Below are 15,586 nucleotides of genomic sequence, written 5' to 3'. Positions count from 1 at the left end.
CGTAACGCACTTGTTAGGGTGCCACGAGACCCTCCGTTGTCGTAAAGGAGAAGAAGACCTCAGCGCGTGTGAAGAGCGTCTTGGCCTCATCAAGTAGCTGCAAGCAGCCCCCCAAATACCTGCAGAGAGATGTCACTGAGGCTGTAGCATCCAGGTAACCCTAGGCCTAGGCTCTGTCTTTCCAGAAAAGTAGTCACTGCAAGCATACTACGGTAAGGCCCTCATGTCACCACCGTCCAAATAATACGGTTGCAGAATGTAAGGCAACCGTGGCACCTAGGGCAACCAAGACTCTCTGTGCTTCATTAAACACTGACAAATTTAGGATGGCATAAGCCTTCACAGACTACACTCCACTTCAGCACAAAGTTTATGCCGCAATAAATTTGTTAGTCTTTAAGGTGCCATAACGCGTTTTTGTTGTTTTTCCTGCAAAGACTTTACGCACAACTTCCCTTCTGGAAATGGAAAAATTGGGGGGCATCCTTTACTTTCAACTGGACTGTAATAACTCGAGTCAAATAATCTGGCTACCCTAAACTTCCATGCTATAATGCCCCTTTGAGATGATACGGTAGTGTTTCTCCCTGATGCAGCACATATGGAAGGCATTGAGGTGTCGCTCCTGGCGGGTGCAAGTTGCCTACAACACACTTCCATAAAGCAGCGTGCTCAACACACAACTTTGGTAGACCTTCATCTTGGTATTGGTCGTTAGCATTACATTCTCCCATACCCTTTTGGAGAGGCAAGCCATTGTCATAGTTACCTTGCCAATACCATATCCAGCTCAGCATTTGGTGAAGAAGTTGCTGGTTATGGTAGAGCCCACGTAGACAAAATTGTCTACCAGCTCAAGAATGTGGTCATCATTGCTGATGCGTGAAGTGTTGGTGATGTCCTGACCCAGCTGATGGTGAGGCCGAACTCCCTGCAGGTTTGGGCTCTGTAGAGCTTCCCCATAGTGTTAATGCTGTGAGTCCTTCTGTCTTTTGCTCAACCTGATGTATAAGTGTAAATACAACCATATGTCACAAAGACATGACAGTCTCCAGTGACCTTCGCCCCCCACCCCCCAAAATCAAACCAGAGGTACCCCTGAAATCCCTTAGCACTTGGCAATGGGGTGTGAATAACCATATTTTGTGGAGATAAGGGAACTTGCACAGAGACAAGTATGCAAAGAAAACAAAGCAATAATTATTTCCTTTTCCAGTTTCGTACTATAAGAGGGTTCCACCTTAAGGAATTTTGTATTGCTATCTAGTCCAAGTGCTTTGTCAATAGCTGTCGCCACTACGTTGACAGTATGGTCCGCATGTGTGCCTCCTCCTTGATCTGGTGTGTTGCTGATTTAATGGGTTTTCCGGTGACAGCATGCCTAAAGTATGTTTGCATGTGCCAGATTGGCCACACATGCCAGGCTACATCTAGGACCCTGCGTGTGAAGAAAGGAAGCAGGGGAGGGCTATTCTATTTACTGTGCTCTTGACATGTGTTGCATAGGAGGACTGCGTGACTTGCCCAGCAGTGCACAAATACCCCAACTCAGGGGCTGCCTCCGTGGGTTGCAGTGCTCCCCCAGAGCTCCTCCACTACCAAGGGCGTCCCAGGTCACTTCAAAAGAGAGGGCAGTTCCACAAAGAAAGCTTCTTCCTCCACTGAAGTGAATGGGGATATCTGCAGGTGCTCTGGATTGAGAGCAGAGGTTTAATACAGGCTCTTCGCTACAACCCATAAGCCTGTGTAGCATACACACGCAACACACAATTATCTATAATTTAAAACATTCCTCTTTCTCTCCTCTGCTTGGCTTGTGATCTCGGAACCCCACCCTGAACTTCATTCTGTTTTTTTCACTTTATCTGTTTCCGACACATGCCAACAGCTGTTTGAAGTTGCCTCTTGTTCTCCACATCAACAAGGATTGTGTTCCACCAGAGACTGACAGTGAGTGAGATTTTTATAAACTAGCCAGAATTTTCAAACACTAAAAGGGAGAGAAGGGAGTTTGGCAATTGCAGGACTAGTCCTTTGCCTGCCTGCCTGCCTGAGCCTCCCTCCCTCCCCACACTCCTATTTATATAACCCCCAAAGTCATAAAAATGACAACACATCCAATGGAAGGGGATGGATCTAATTTACCGCCAGCAGCCCCTATAAAACTGCAGATGGGCTGTAGCCTGGGACTTCTCAATTAGATTATATGCTAAAATGAAATTCCATGGATTCTGTCCCAGGCCTGATGGTTAGGGTTAAACCTGGAGTCCCAACTGATGGAGAATCACATGCAAGAGCCAGGGAGCTCTTAGCTCTGCTCAAGCCACCTTATAATGAGAAGTCTCATAAGAGCATCCCCTCTACATCCCCCCCCCAAATACCTGAGTATTGTTTGGCATGGCAAAGAATGCTACAGAATCTGGCCTGCGTGGCACTGTACTTCATGTCCTTTTGTAACTGATGCGAGCAGGATGTCTGTATTCTGTTCTAAGAAACAGAATAAGAATTATGCAGTAAGGTACTCCATATTCTATGCCCAGAATGGCACTTTTATAATTCTGCAAATCGGGCCAATTTATACCACATTTGTGTAAGTTTCATAACTACTTCTGTCATTAGACATAGGGAAGGGGAAGGAACTATACTGGGGTTGAAAACCTTCCCCTGCTGAACTTTGGATCAACTATCAAGCATATCTTCTCAGTCATGAGGACTGCCAACTTGCTTAAAAATTAAATTACGGTATATTCTCAGGAGGTTGCATTCTGCACCCAACTCAAAATACTGTGCTTCTGAGGTGCCCATGTATCTGAATATCCAAGAAAATGGAAAGGACTTTATCTAGGGACATAGGGAAACTACCTTGTTCCAAGGCAGACCATTGGTCCAGGTATTCTTCAACCTTTTTCTACGGCCCTTAAAAACTCAATGGTAGTGTACTTGCTTTGAATGCAAAAGGTCCCAGTTATCTAGTATCTCCAGTTAAAAAGATCAGGGATCAGGTGATGGGAAGCACTCATCTGTCATGAATCCTGGAGAATGGTTGCCAGCCAGAAAATGAAATACTGAGGCTGGACACACAAATAACCTTCCTATGCTCCTAAAATGTGCTTGACAGTGAAATGTGCCCGCTTGATCTGCTCCATTTAGTGTGTTGACAGACTCTCACTCAGTTTTATGGATGCTGGACTTGCAAGGTAGCTTTTTAGGTTATGAGCCAGGTTGGTACAGCTATTCTACACCTGCCGCTCCTCCTCCCAGAGTTGTCATCCACACCTTCGATTTGTCCATCAGGACTACATGCTGGGATCTAAGAGGACTTCCAAGCTGTACAAGTTAACCTGCCTGCCTGCCCCACATGTAGGGCTACCTGGAAGAACAAATGGCATGGAAAATCTCCAAGGATATCCCCCAGTGTTTCTGCTTGTATTTGCACCTATTTGTTCTGCAAACAACATGAACATTCCAGTCATTCAAGGACAGGGAAGAAAAAGCAACAAGGACATTGCACACTTCTTCTGGAACACTAATGCACACATTCAAGTGCTCCCCCCCTCTTTTAAATGGTCCTGTCCAATGAGCCACTGCACTGCGACTACAGCTTTGAGGATCAATCACGCACGTATTGTTGCTGGCATGAGTAGTAGTCCAATTGCTGACACAGATACTAGGAGGAGGATTGTCACCAGCCAGAATTTTTACTGGCCTCTCCAGAATTTTATGCTCTTGTCCAGTTGCCAGAACTGGGGTGTGTGCGCGCAAAGTCAGGGATAAAAAAGATCTCACCAAGGCATTATTGCCGTTATGGTGCATACAAGTGCTGTTTTTGTACAGACTTTGGACAGAGTGTTGTGTGAGGGCAGTGGCTACAACCATGGGCCAAAGAAACATGCACATGCTAGAAAACCTGTGCGTTACTGATGCAAATGTATGTACATTGTGCCGCCACATGAAGTGTCATGGTGCCTGTTACTTGGTGCATGGCTTAAGGCTGTGTTTGGGTCTGTTGGTTTCCGGGCATCTCAGAGGAGAGCTAGTTTATCTCCCGCTCTATCAAGATGCTCACAAGTAGTGCAGTATCTGTGGAGTTGCGGCCAGCCCAAGGTGAGGCAGGTGAGGTAGGTGCAGAATCCCAGCTTCTGCCACACAGGAGGGCAATCTTTGCTCGAGCAAGGAAAAATCCACATCACAAAGGAAAAGCATTCTGCACATTTTGTCCTTTTAAACAAGGATGCATTTTTTTTCTAATAGGAAGAGGAAGGAATCAGGGGCTATAGACTTGCTCTTTTTCAAACAAGTCAGCAGGGAAGATACTTAACAAACAGACGGATCTTTCTTTCTTTCTTTCTTTCTTTCTTTCTTTCTTTCTTTCTTTCTTTCTTTCTTTCTAGAAAGTTATTGTCTCTGGTTCCTGGAGTGACTGTGGAAGAACATGAAGGTGAGTTTTCTTTGTTTTCGTTTTGTTTTGGCAAATATCTCTTTTTTATCCTTATTCCTCTGCTGGGGGATTCTGTGGCTGGATTTGTAGTAGCCGCGGACTGCAGCCTAAAGTTGTTGCTCTTAATCCATGTGCTGGTCTCATCTTGCGAAGCGTTTTGGCTGTGTCTTGTTGTGGGACAATAATCGCTCAGAAACAGTTCAGATAGACATCACAGGCACACCTTGCCCCAGCACTGCTGCTGGAGATAAAGGTAAAGGGACCTCTGACCATTAGGTCCAGTCGCAGACGACTCTGGGGTTGCGGCACTCATTTCGCTTTACTGGCCAAGGGAGCCGGTGTACAGCTTCCGGGTCATGTGGCCAGCATGACTAAGCCGCATCTGGTGAACCAGAGCAGCACACAGAAACACCGTTTACCTTCCCGCTGGAGCGGTACCTACTTATCTACTTGCACTTGACGTGCTTTCGAACTGCTAGGTTGGCAGGAGCTGGGACCGAGCAATGGGAGCTCACCCCGTCACGGGGATTCGAACTGCCAACCTTCTGATCGGCAAGCCCTAGGCCAGGCGCCCCCAAACTGCGGCCCTCCAGATGTTTTGGCCTACAACTCCCATGATCCCTAGCTAACAGGACCAGTGGTTGGGGAAGATGGGAATTGTAGTCCAAAACACCTGGAGGGCCGCAGTTTGGGGATGCCTGCCCTAGGCTCTGTGGTTTAACCACATCTGTGCTGCTGGAGCTAGTTATCTAAGTAAGCTCACACTGTTGTGGAAATTCAGAAAACCTCTAGTTTCCTCACAACTTTTACCACCCGCTCTCCGCCTGCCACATCATGGCATATTCCAGCCCCAAGGGCCTAGCCCGAAAGCCAAGGACACCAGCCTCCTAATGTTAATTTCAGATGTAACTGACAGCTCATTCGGGGGCACTGCCACACATAGGGTTGCCAGACTCAATAGAGGATAGGACTTCTGTGCCTTTAACTGCCCTGCTCTCTTTTGAGTCTGGAAACCTTAAAGAGAAACCAGTAGACCCTTTGCTTGGAAATTAAACAAAGCATCTGCTGGTTTCTCTTTAAGGTTTCCAGACTCAAAAGAGAGCAGGGCAATTAAAGGCACAGAAGTACTGTCCTCTATTGAGTCTGGCAACCCTAGCCACACATAGGGGCTTGCATTTATTGCTCATTTTTTAAAAATAAATGGAAGCTGTTATCCTCAAGTCTCTACCCATGGGCAAGTCCCATGACAGCACTAACACTGCAGGGCCCTTGTAAGCAGCTGCAGCTACAGCAGTGGGAGCTGTGAGTTAAAGGAGACTTTCATGTCATCTTTGTTAAGGCTGGGTTTAAGGAAGGAGGATCGAGGAGGCCAGCTTCAGTAGGAGAGGGAAACAACTACTGTCTAAACACACCGTTGTATTTAATACTTAGTACTTACTGGTGAATCCTTCCTGGAGTGATGCATGGAACCAAACTCATCTCTGAGTGACTTGCAAGACAGCATCATGAGAAGGTGTAGGAACTGAGGTAATCTTTTCAGTACCAACGCTAGAAAGCATCCTGGTCTTGTTCCACCTTCCATGAAAAGCAGTTTCCTTGGAAGGAGGGGCAGTGGAGGCTGTGGTGTCTTTATGATACATGGTTTATTTACACACATGTACAACCTGAGCCTACAATGGAGGGCCTCACAGCCTTAACGGCCAAAGAGAACTTGCTTTTCCCATAGCCACAGCCTTGGATTTCAACAGGAATAAAGCATGGCTGTCACTCTCAGGGCATCCACCTGCTCCCAGCCCAGCTCACACACATCCTCTCTCACTGTTGTCCTTCTCACTACCAGCCAGGTGATGGACCAGCCAGGTGATGGAGGGAGCCCACCTATTTGCCCTTTTCACAGAGCAACTTCCTTTCCTGTACTTAGACCAGGCGGGAGAGCACATGCCGAGAGTAGGCCCTTGCCTGGCTAATTCAACAATGGGATCCTCTGTTAGATTTTAACCCTTGCCAGATCCAGGAATTAGAAGGGACTTGGCGGGCACCATACAGCCTAACTCATCGTAACTCACAACACTACACAGATTTTAATAACAGGGAAGTGTCACTTTGTAGTGCGGCACAAATGGGTAAACTGCGGCCTTCCAGATGTTGCTGTACCACAACTCCCATCATCCCTGACTGTTGGCCATGCTGGAAGGAATCCCACAACATCTGGAGGGCTACAGGCTCTATGTTTCTGATTCTGTGGCCTGACCCATTCAGGCTCCTAAATTTGGCTGCTACTGTAAAACATGTTCATAAGCAATAATGTTTTTCACCTGGGCTCTCACTGCATCCACCCTTTCAGATCAAATCCACATGGACGAGCCTCCCCACCTTACGCTGAGCGCTTCTTAAGCCTTCCTACATTCCACTTTAACTGTGCCTTCTGCTCAGCAGCAAATGGACAGCCCCAGAATGCAAAGAAGTATTTTGTTTGTGCCAACAAAGGAGATAGTGCGCCTCAGCCAGGACTCCCCAAAACTAGTTTCTCTGCTTTGCTTTTCTCCCCCGGGCCATGAGAAAAATCCAGACGAAAGGTTTGTGTGCTCATGTACACACACACACACACACACACACACACACACGGTCACACTGTGTCAGATTAGCTCTGCATGAGCCAACTGCACACTCCCACTGGAACAAACTCCATGCCGCTTGTATAATTTGCAGCAATTGCGCTGGCTAACCACAAGAATTTGCTCTACAAAAGGTCTGCAAGGAGGTGGGCCATTTCTGCCTAATTCCCTCCAGGTGCCACTCAAATTCTAGCATCTCAAGATCAGCGGGTCCTGGATTCTTTTTTGCATACATGTGAGTACACCCTCTCTTATAGTTCCAAACTTAACAACACACCAGACAGTGGAGAGACCACCCTCATTTGATGACAAAAGGATATAAATCCTTTGATCAACCTATAATATATTTTAAGTTACATGATTCTCTCCCCTCCCCAAATTGCTTGCTTTCTTCTATATTCCTTAAAATCCAAGTGGGTTTGTAGTAGATTTGTTATGTGACAACAACAATGACTGGTACATGTAAAGTGTGTTGCACTAGTGTTTTCCACAGTATTGTGGTTTATGTACTTTCATACATAAACTACAATACGCGGGTGGTGCTGTGGTCTAAGCCACTGAACCTCTTCGGCTTGCCAATCAGAAGGTCAGTGGTTTGAATCCCCTTGACAGAGTGAGCTCCCATTGCTCTGTCCCGGCTCCTGCCAACCTAGCAGTTCGAAAGCATGCCAATGCAAGTAGATAAACAGCTACCGCTGCAGTGGGAAGGTAAACAGCATTTCCATGCGCTCTGGTTTCTGTCACAGTGTCCCGTTGCGCCAGAATCAGTTTAGTCATGCTGGTCACATGACCCGGAAAGCTGTCTGTGGACAAACACCGGCTCCCTCGGCCTGAAAGCGAGGTGAGCGCCGCAACCCCATAATTGCCTTTGACTGGACTTAACTGTCCAGGGGTCCTTTACCTTACTTTCATACACATGCCTGGAAACTATGGCCCAGTCAGAGTTACCAGCATTCAAATATGTGTGAACATGGATTATTAAATACATATGTACGCACAAGTGTTTCTTTCACACAGCTGAGGGACACCACAACCATAGTATTGGTGACCATGCAATAGTTCTATTGGCTGCCTGATGCTTATAGCTGTCCTTAATGACAAGTTGAAACCTGGTGACATTCTGCAGTTTGGAACATTTTAATATGCTGGGACGTAGTCTTGAGCTGAAATTTTATACGATATTCTGCTATAGTTCTTGCAAACAGTGCCTGGGAAGGCTTTCATTGCTTCTGTCCCCACGACAAGATACGGTATATTGATTTGCCCATCGGCAGCAAGTAGGACCTCACAGCTTTCCTTCCTTCCTCCTCCACTCCCAACAAATCAGATTAACAGAATTGACTACAAGGCCCAATTCACATTTTCCCTTTTGAACTTGGGTACAAAAAGTACAGTACCTGATTTAAATGGCTATTTGCAAAAGGGATTGCTTGCTGATATGCAGTGCAGATGATGAATTGAAATTCCCTCTGTTGGAGCTAATGGGGTTCTTAAAACTGGAAGTGCATGGAGTTGTCAAGCCCAGACCTTGGGAAAGCTTCTGCACCTTTAAAATGTGCTTTAAACGTTCACCTAGTATGGGCCTTACTATTACACACACAGCAGCTCTCATTACTGCAGCACTATCTTTTTTATGAGACTCTTAAGGGAACAGGAACCCACTCAGAGTCTGGATCTGGCAACCCTGCCAGAGCAGCATCATGAGACAGATTCAGAATAAATACAGTTGACACCTCCGTTGTGGTTTCCTAGCAGGGCTTTGTGCCTTCAGCAGCTAGAAGACAAATAAAATGAGCCGGGAAGCCTTTCTTCTCCATTGTGGCCTCCACCTGTTTGACTGCCTGTTGTGCAGGTGCTGAAGGCCAGAAAAAAAAGGCGATCACCACTCTCTGAAAATTAGAGGGTTAATTGGTTTTAAACTTGCTACTCAGAGTGGACTTAAAATACACTTCCCTTCCCTAGTTACCCCAACCTGCTTTCAAGATACTTCAGTTCCTTTTTGTTTTGAGCAACATACTGAGGTTTCTCTATTACGCTTGGACCAACAAGTAAGTAGAGCGTGAGGATGGAGAGGAAATGAGCTGAACTGAAGCAACAACCCCAAAGTGAGGTGCTCTTCCTCTCTGGGATTAATGTATTTTAATCTTTGTTGGAAGCCGCCCAGAGTGGCTGGGGAAACCCATCCGGATGGGTGGGGTACAAATAATAATAATAATAATAATAATAATAATAATAATAATTGGAGAGCACAGGGATGGCGTTTCTATTAGTGGCAAAGTTGTGTAATTATAGCAGCTGGAATCAATGGCTTGACAGATTGAGATGGTAGTCACAGCTGGAGCAATCTTCTTGGCTTCTTTCACTCTTCTTGGCGTCCTCCAAAGAGCTTAACTTCTCTCAGAAAGTGTGGGCCATTGTTTTAAGAGTGAGGGCCAAATTCCTTCATGAAGGCCAAATTCCTTTCTGCGGTGTGTGCATCTCTTCATCGTGCAACCAGGCGAGCCAAAGGTAGGAGGACCCGCATTTCAAGAATACATTTCAGCAAGGCAAAAGCATGTGAGAATGTGGCGTGACTATGTCACAAGGGATGACTATGACTATGTCTATAGGAGCAGACAGAGTAGCCTGGAGGAGGGGGTGGGTGTCACATATTTTGGGCCTGAGCCTCAGGTTGAAAATACAGGGTTTGTCTAGGCCAGGGGTCAGCAAACTTTTTCATCAGGGGGCCAGTCCACTGTCCCTCAGACCCATAGCTGCCAAGTTTTCCCTTTTCTCACGAGGAAGACTATTCAGCATAAGGGAATTTCCCTTAAAAAAAAAGGGAGAACTTGGCAGCTATGCTCAGACCTTGTGGGGGGGGGCTGGACTATTTGGGGGGGGGTGAACAAATTCCTATGCCCCACAAATAACCCAGAGATGCATTTCAAATAAAAAGCACACATTCTTCTCATGTAAAAACACGCTGATTCCCGGACCGTCCGCAGGCCGGTTTGAGAAGGTGATTGGGCCGGATCCGGCCCCAGGGCCTTAGTTTGCCTACCCATGGTCTAGGCCAGGCATCCCCAAACTTCGGCCCTCCAGATGTTTTGACTACAATTCCCATCTTCCCCGACCATTGGTCCTGTCAGCTAAGGATCATGGGAGTTGTAGGCCAAAACATCTGGAGGGCCGCAGTTTGGGGATGCCTGGTCTAGGCTGTACCTGAGCTTCTTAAGAACAAATATTAACATTTCTGGTCCTTGGTCACCCCAATTGTGTGCTGGTGTGTGTGGGGGTGGGGTTCTATCCTGCATATGTTTGTTTCCATTTTTGCCATGGTTACCAGCTGATAGTAAAAAAAGGGGGGGGCCTAACCTGCTTTGTGTGCCTTTAATAGCCGCTTGATCTACTGAAGTGAGGAGGAGAAACTTTTCACAGAGGGGCATTATAATCTGCTAGTGTCTGTGGATCAAGCTGCCGTTCAAGGCGCAGGAGCTAGTAAAACTGTTAGCAATTCTAATTAGCAAATAGGTGATTATGCTGTGTAGCTTTAATCTGCTTCTGCTTATGCAGAAGGGAAAAGAAACATGGTAGGTACTGAAGCTGCAGCTTCCAAGCACTGCAAATACTGCTCTGCCTCCCTCACCCCACCTCCATACCTGAGATTTCTCTAGTTATTTCCCACATACTTTCAAAGTTTATGGGCAAACCCCCCTTCCTTTCCACCCACCCCTTGCGAGGAAAGCAGAGAATCTTAGTATGCTGAATATTGTGACCTGCTTGGTGAGGTTGTAGGTCAGTGATGGCGAACCTATGACACGCGTGTCAGACGTGACACGCAGAGCCCTCACTGCTGGCACGCGCCCCATCAGCCCATTCGCACTGTTGTTGTTGTTCTCCCCCCCCCCCATTTGTTCTCCCAGCTCCTCTAACCCAGATCCTTTGTTGTTGTTGTTGCTGCTGCTGCTGCTGCTGCTGGTAGCCAGAGATTGGTTTTTAACCCTTTCTGTGCTGTTTTTTTCTGGCGCTTTGGCAGATAATTGGGTGTAACAACGTTCATTTTTTAACCCGTTCTGTGCTGGGTTTTTTGGCGGTTTGGCAGACTATGTCGGTGCTGCGTGTTAGTTCCCCAAAGGTATTATTCGTCATTTATTTCTGTCCTCTTTCCCCCCCAAAAAGCAAAGCAACTTTTGCACACACACCCCAAAAAAACCCTCCAAAACCTTGGTCAGCAGCTCCCCCCAAAAAAGCTCAACAACTCTGGGCACTTTGTGATAAATAAGGGTTTTTTGGTTTGGTTTGGTTAAATAGTTTTTGGTTTATTAAATACAGTTATACATTTTTGTTATTTAAACTATAAATATCGCAAAATTATGGTTTTTTTCTCAAAGTGACACACCACCCGAGTTATGCTCGGTTTTTTGGCAAATTTTGACACACCAAGCTCAAAAGGTTGCCCATCACTGTTGTAGGTTGTATACACAGCCCAGGAGGTTGTCTGCAGCCATACCTTTGTAATTCTGAGGGGTGGAAACTGCCTCTGTAAGAATGAATTGTTAAATGGGCCCACTTTCTAGGTATGATTACCCAGAATGTGCCTTCAGACGGTCACTGTTTTGTGGGAGAGATTCAAGCGCATCCACAGAATTTTGGTTTACTCAGTTGAAGTGGATTGCAGTGCTTTGTGGGCCTGGCAAAACCAAAACAACAACAACAAACACCACCACCATAAAAAAACACACCAATATGTTTTCGAGTTAGGGAAAGTGACAGAGACACACACTTTAAAAAGTGCGGGATGAATAAACAGTCAGCAGCCAGACATATAAGCAGCCTGAAAGATGAAAGCTCATTGTTTTATAACAGTTCTGCAAACAGATCAGAATGAATGCTCAGTAAAGATTGGGCATAGTCTAACCTCTGTGTAAGCAAACCAGCATACATGCTCAATAAACTGACTGTTTGGACCTTGGTCATCTGTAATACTCTACTGCAGGATGGCCTAGGTAGGCTTCTCCCAAGCCAGCCAGCGATTGTGGGGGACAACAGACAAAGTCCTTGGTGTTAAGCTCTTCCTGCCTTATTAGGGGCAGATACCAGTGTTTATTGCATGAATAATTAAGCCTGCCTCATTCCTGATTGCTTTGCAATATTAAAAACTAATTGCCACCAGCCTCTTTTGTCACTGCTACCTGATGAAATGTATTTTATTGATCAGAGTGGCTTGTGGCTGCCATTATTCTGTGGCCTCCAACCACTGGCAGGAGGTGTCATTTGTCTTGATCATGGAGCCTATTTTGTAGCTTAAACCTGCCGGGAACTGTACCCACTTGCCCAAATCTGCAAGGAAAGAGGAGTCTCATCTCCCAGGGTTGGCCAATACTGGAAGGGTCACCTGCAAGAGAAAAATGGCTTGCCACAGGAAGCAACCAGCTCTGTCAGCCTGGGGCTTGCCACCCTCCCCAGTGCAATGGAAATAAGATTGCCAGCTGATCCCCACTCCCAAGCAGGGTTCTTCTGCTTATTAACAGTCACATGATAGAAATTCAACATCAGAAGATGTTAATACAGCAGTGGGGCTTCTGCTCCTGTGACCCGCCCGCCCCTTTATTGGGTGTTTTTCATACAGCTGTTAAAAGCAATAAAGGCCTATTGCACACAAAATGTGACAATGCTTCTGCCGGATCAAGTTGACTGAGAGGGACATTGCACCTGTGTGTGTTGTGGCTGCCTTTATGTGTCAGTGAGACAGAGGAGTCCCAGAAGTGTGGTGCTGGCTGAAACCTTGAGATTTCATCCTTTAGCTTCAGTTCAGTTGTAGGCGCAGCTTCTCTAGGCTGTTCCTCCTCTGATCCTTTTGGGCATCTGCCTGCCTGCCTGCCTGCCTGCCTGCCTGCCTGCCTGCCTGCCTGCCTGCTACCATAAGCAAGCAAGAGTGCCACAGATAAGGTAAACTAGGTGTGAAGACCAAAGCAACAGGGAAGAGGCCGAAGAACCGCTGTATTTTTCTGGTTTTTGTTGGTTCAATAAAAAAATAAGTACAGTAGTACCTCGGGTTACAAACGCTTCAGGTTACAAACTCTGCTAACCCAGAAATAGTACCTTAGGTTAAGAACTTTGCTTCAGGATGAGAACAGAAATCGTGCTCCGGCGGCACGGCAGCAGCAGGAGGCCCCATTAGCTAAAGTGGTGTTTCAGGTTAAGAACAGTTTCAGGTTAAGAACGGACCTCCGGAATGAATTAAGTTCTTAACCAGAGGTACCACTGTATATAGAAAGGAGAATTCCTGGATGCCAAGATTCAAGTTTGGGGCAAGTACCCTTTTGTGAGATAAGCCCAGCGTAGATTTTAAATCACAAAACATGCAGCAAAGTTAAGCATGGGAATATAGGTTGTTGGACTTGTGAATTCCAAAACTTCCCTCTTCCCCTACATAGAAAAAGACCACATTTGCTAAGTTAAAAATGGTTTACTTAAAAATTCTCCAAAGGTCAGCTTCACATATTTTTTCATATAGCATTCAGAAAAGGTAGCACAAGCAGTAAAACCTGGCTTAGTTACAGTGGTGAAAGTTCCTAAATTATAATATAATAATTATTGGTATGGGAACTCAAGAGTGGCTTGTGAGAGCCATGTGGTCTGAACTGGAGCAACCAGCTCAAGCCTCTCTATGCTGAGCTTATCAAGTCGACAGGAGGTTGAACAATAGGCTTGCTTACCCATTTCCTCCCAAGGTAAAAGGAAGTCAACTCGCTAAGTCTGGCAGGACAGCTTGCTCTGTTTTTGTGCATTGATTAGACTTAAGTATGTTGGCTAGTTTTAAAGCTAAAATGCAGTCTGGCAAACTTAGATTGACATTAATCAACCCACTACAGTGCCCAAGTCCTCCTTCAGACAAATGATTGTCTCTGTGTGTGTGTGTTTTGCAGGCTTCTTTGCTGCCAGCCCCAAAGTTGTGGGATGTCTTCCCTATGGAGCTCTGCAAGCTTCCCGTTATTTTCTTTTAGCCATTTTTAGCCATTGGACACTTTTTAAAACCCCAACAATTTTGCAGACTTTTTCAAATAATATTGCGCTTTAAGGAATTTGAAGCTTGGCTGTTTTCAACTCCTTTGATTTAAATGCTGCTATTTTAGTGTTGTGCAATATATATATATATATGTAATTCCCCTGCAATCTGTTTTAAATGCCTTTTTAGAAAAGCAGGATAAATAATAATGCAAAAAAATTGTCGAACAAAAATTCTGCTTTTCTCTCCTGAATCTTTGCTTATTGCACAGCTGTTCAAGCCTCACTTGGGGCACTGCCAAAATCAGCCAGTCAGCCGGTCTCCTCCTCTTCCTGCTGCATCCGATGCCGGTTTACTGAGAAGTATGTGCACCACCGTATTTAATGGGACTTACAGGTGTCCCTAGGATTGAAACTTTAATCACTGCCGCCTTAAAACATCCACTGCATTTACTGTGAGGGAGCTTTCCTAGCACCAGCAGGAACGTGAAAGTGAGAGCTGTACCTGAAGCGTTGCCATATACTGTAGCACCTACAAGAGAGAAGAGGGTTCAGCCCAGCCCTCCCTTTTCCTGGGTCTCCTGTACATTGTTAACAGCTGTATAGTAAGCAGAAATTCGGAGGGGTCAACAGATTTACTGAACAAGGCAATTCTACTACAGGGGAGCCAGGAATAAAGTTCTTCCGAAGGGGGTTGGATCAGTTTGGGACCAAACAGGGCATGGAAAACCTGTGATCAGGTTGCTTTCATTGTTTTTTTACATTTCAAAGCAGATGCAGGGATCTGCAGTTTTGATCAGAGCATGATCAATGCTGAGTGTGTTTGTGTGTGTGTGTTTAACCTTCCCCTCGAGCTCTTTCCCTCATCTAATGTGCTTGTCTCAAAGGGTACTGTATCTGCGATTCACACCCACTCACCCCACCTACACAAAGTTAATGTCAACCTGGTGGAGGAATTTAGATCAGGGAAGTGGTGGTGGAGTAAAAAATTAAAACGCCATCTCCCTCAACACATAAGCTGCTGGGAGCGCAGATTCTGTTAGCAGAGCAGTTTTAAAAGTTGTTGTTTTATTTAAATCAGGATCCCATCATGGATTTTCCACATTCCATCTATTTTGGTCCCGTGCTCAAGCATCTTCCAGGAACCTGTTTGCATGCGGATGAGAAGAGGTAAGCCTTATTTCTGTGGAGCTTGTTATATAGTGGTGACAGAGGCCATGTACCTTTTGCACAAAAGGGGCGGGAGAAATTTTGCTTTGTTACTCCATTCGTTTTGTTGCATTTGTCTCCCTGGCTCCTCCCCTTTCTCAGTAGTTATTTTTGGCCATTGCCCACAGTGGATGCTTCAAAAGATAATGGCAGCCCCACTGGCTCAGACCAGAGGACCACGTGACTTAGCACTGTTCCCAGAGTGGCCCATTGGGGCCCTCACAAGCAGGATGCGACTGGAATCGCACTTGCCCTCTTGTCCTGCCCAGCATATTGCCTCTAATCCTGCAGGTCATATATAGTCATCACGACTGTGAACCGCTGATAAATAACCTTA

At 45.9% G+C, this 15,586-nt stretch overlaps 1 long non-coding RNA gene across 1 annotated transcript; it reads left to right on the top strand.

Moving 5' to 3' along the window:
• Positions 1 to 19: 19 nt before the first annotated feature.
• LOC148686782 (uncharacterized) lies at positions 20 to 15,215 on the top strand. Its single transcript, XR_015948384.1, has 3 exons — positions 20 to 154; positions 4,392 to 4,438; positions 15,122 to 15,215. It is a non-coding gene; the product is annotated as an uncharacterized LOC148686782 (long non-coding RNA).
• The last annotated feature ends 371 nt before the right edge of the window (positions 15,216 to 15,586 follow it).

This window comes from Zootoca vivipara, chromosome 2, assembly GCF_965207765.1.
Source record: "Zootoca vivipara chromosome 2, rZooViv2.hap1.1, whole genome shotgun sequence".
In the NCBI taxonomy this organism is placed as follows: domain Eukaryota; kingdom Metazoa; phylum Chordata; class Lepidosauria; order Squamata; family Lacertidae; genus Zootoca; species Zootoca vivipara.
The sequence above is the reverse complement of the archived record's forward strand: the minus strand, read 5'-3'. Positions and strand labels throughout refer to the sequence as shown.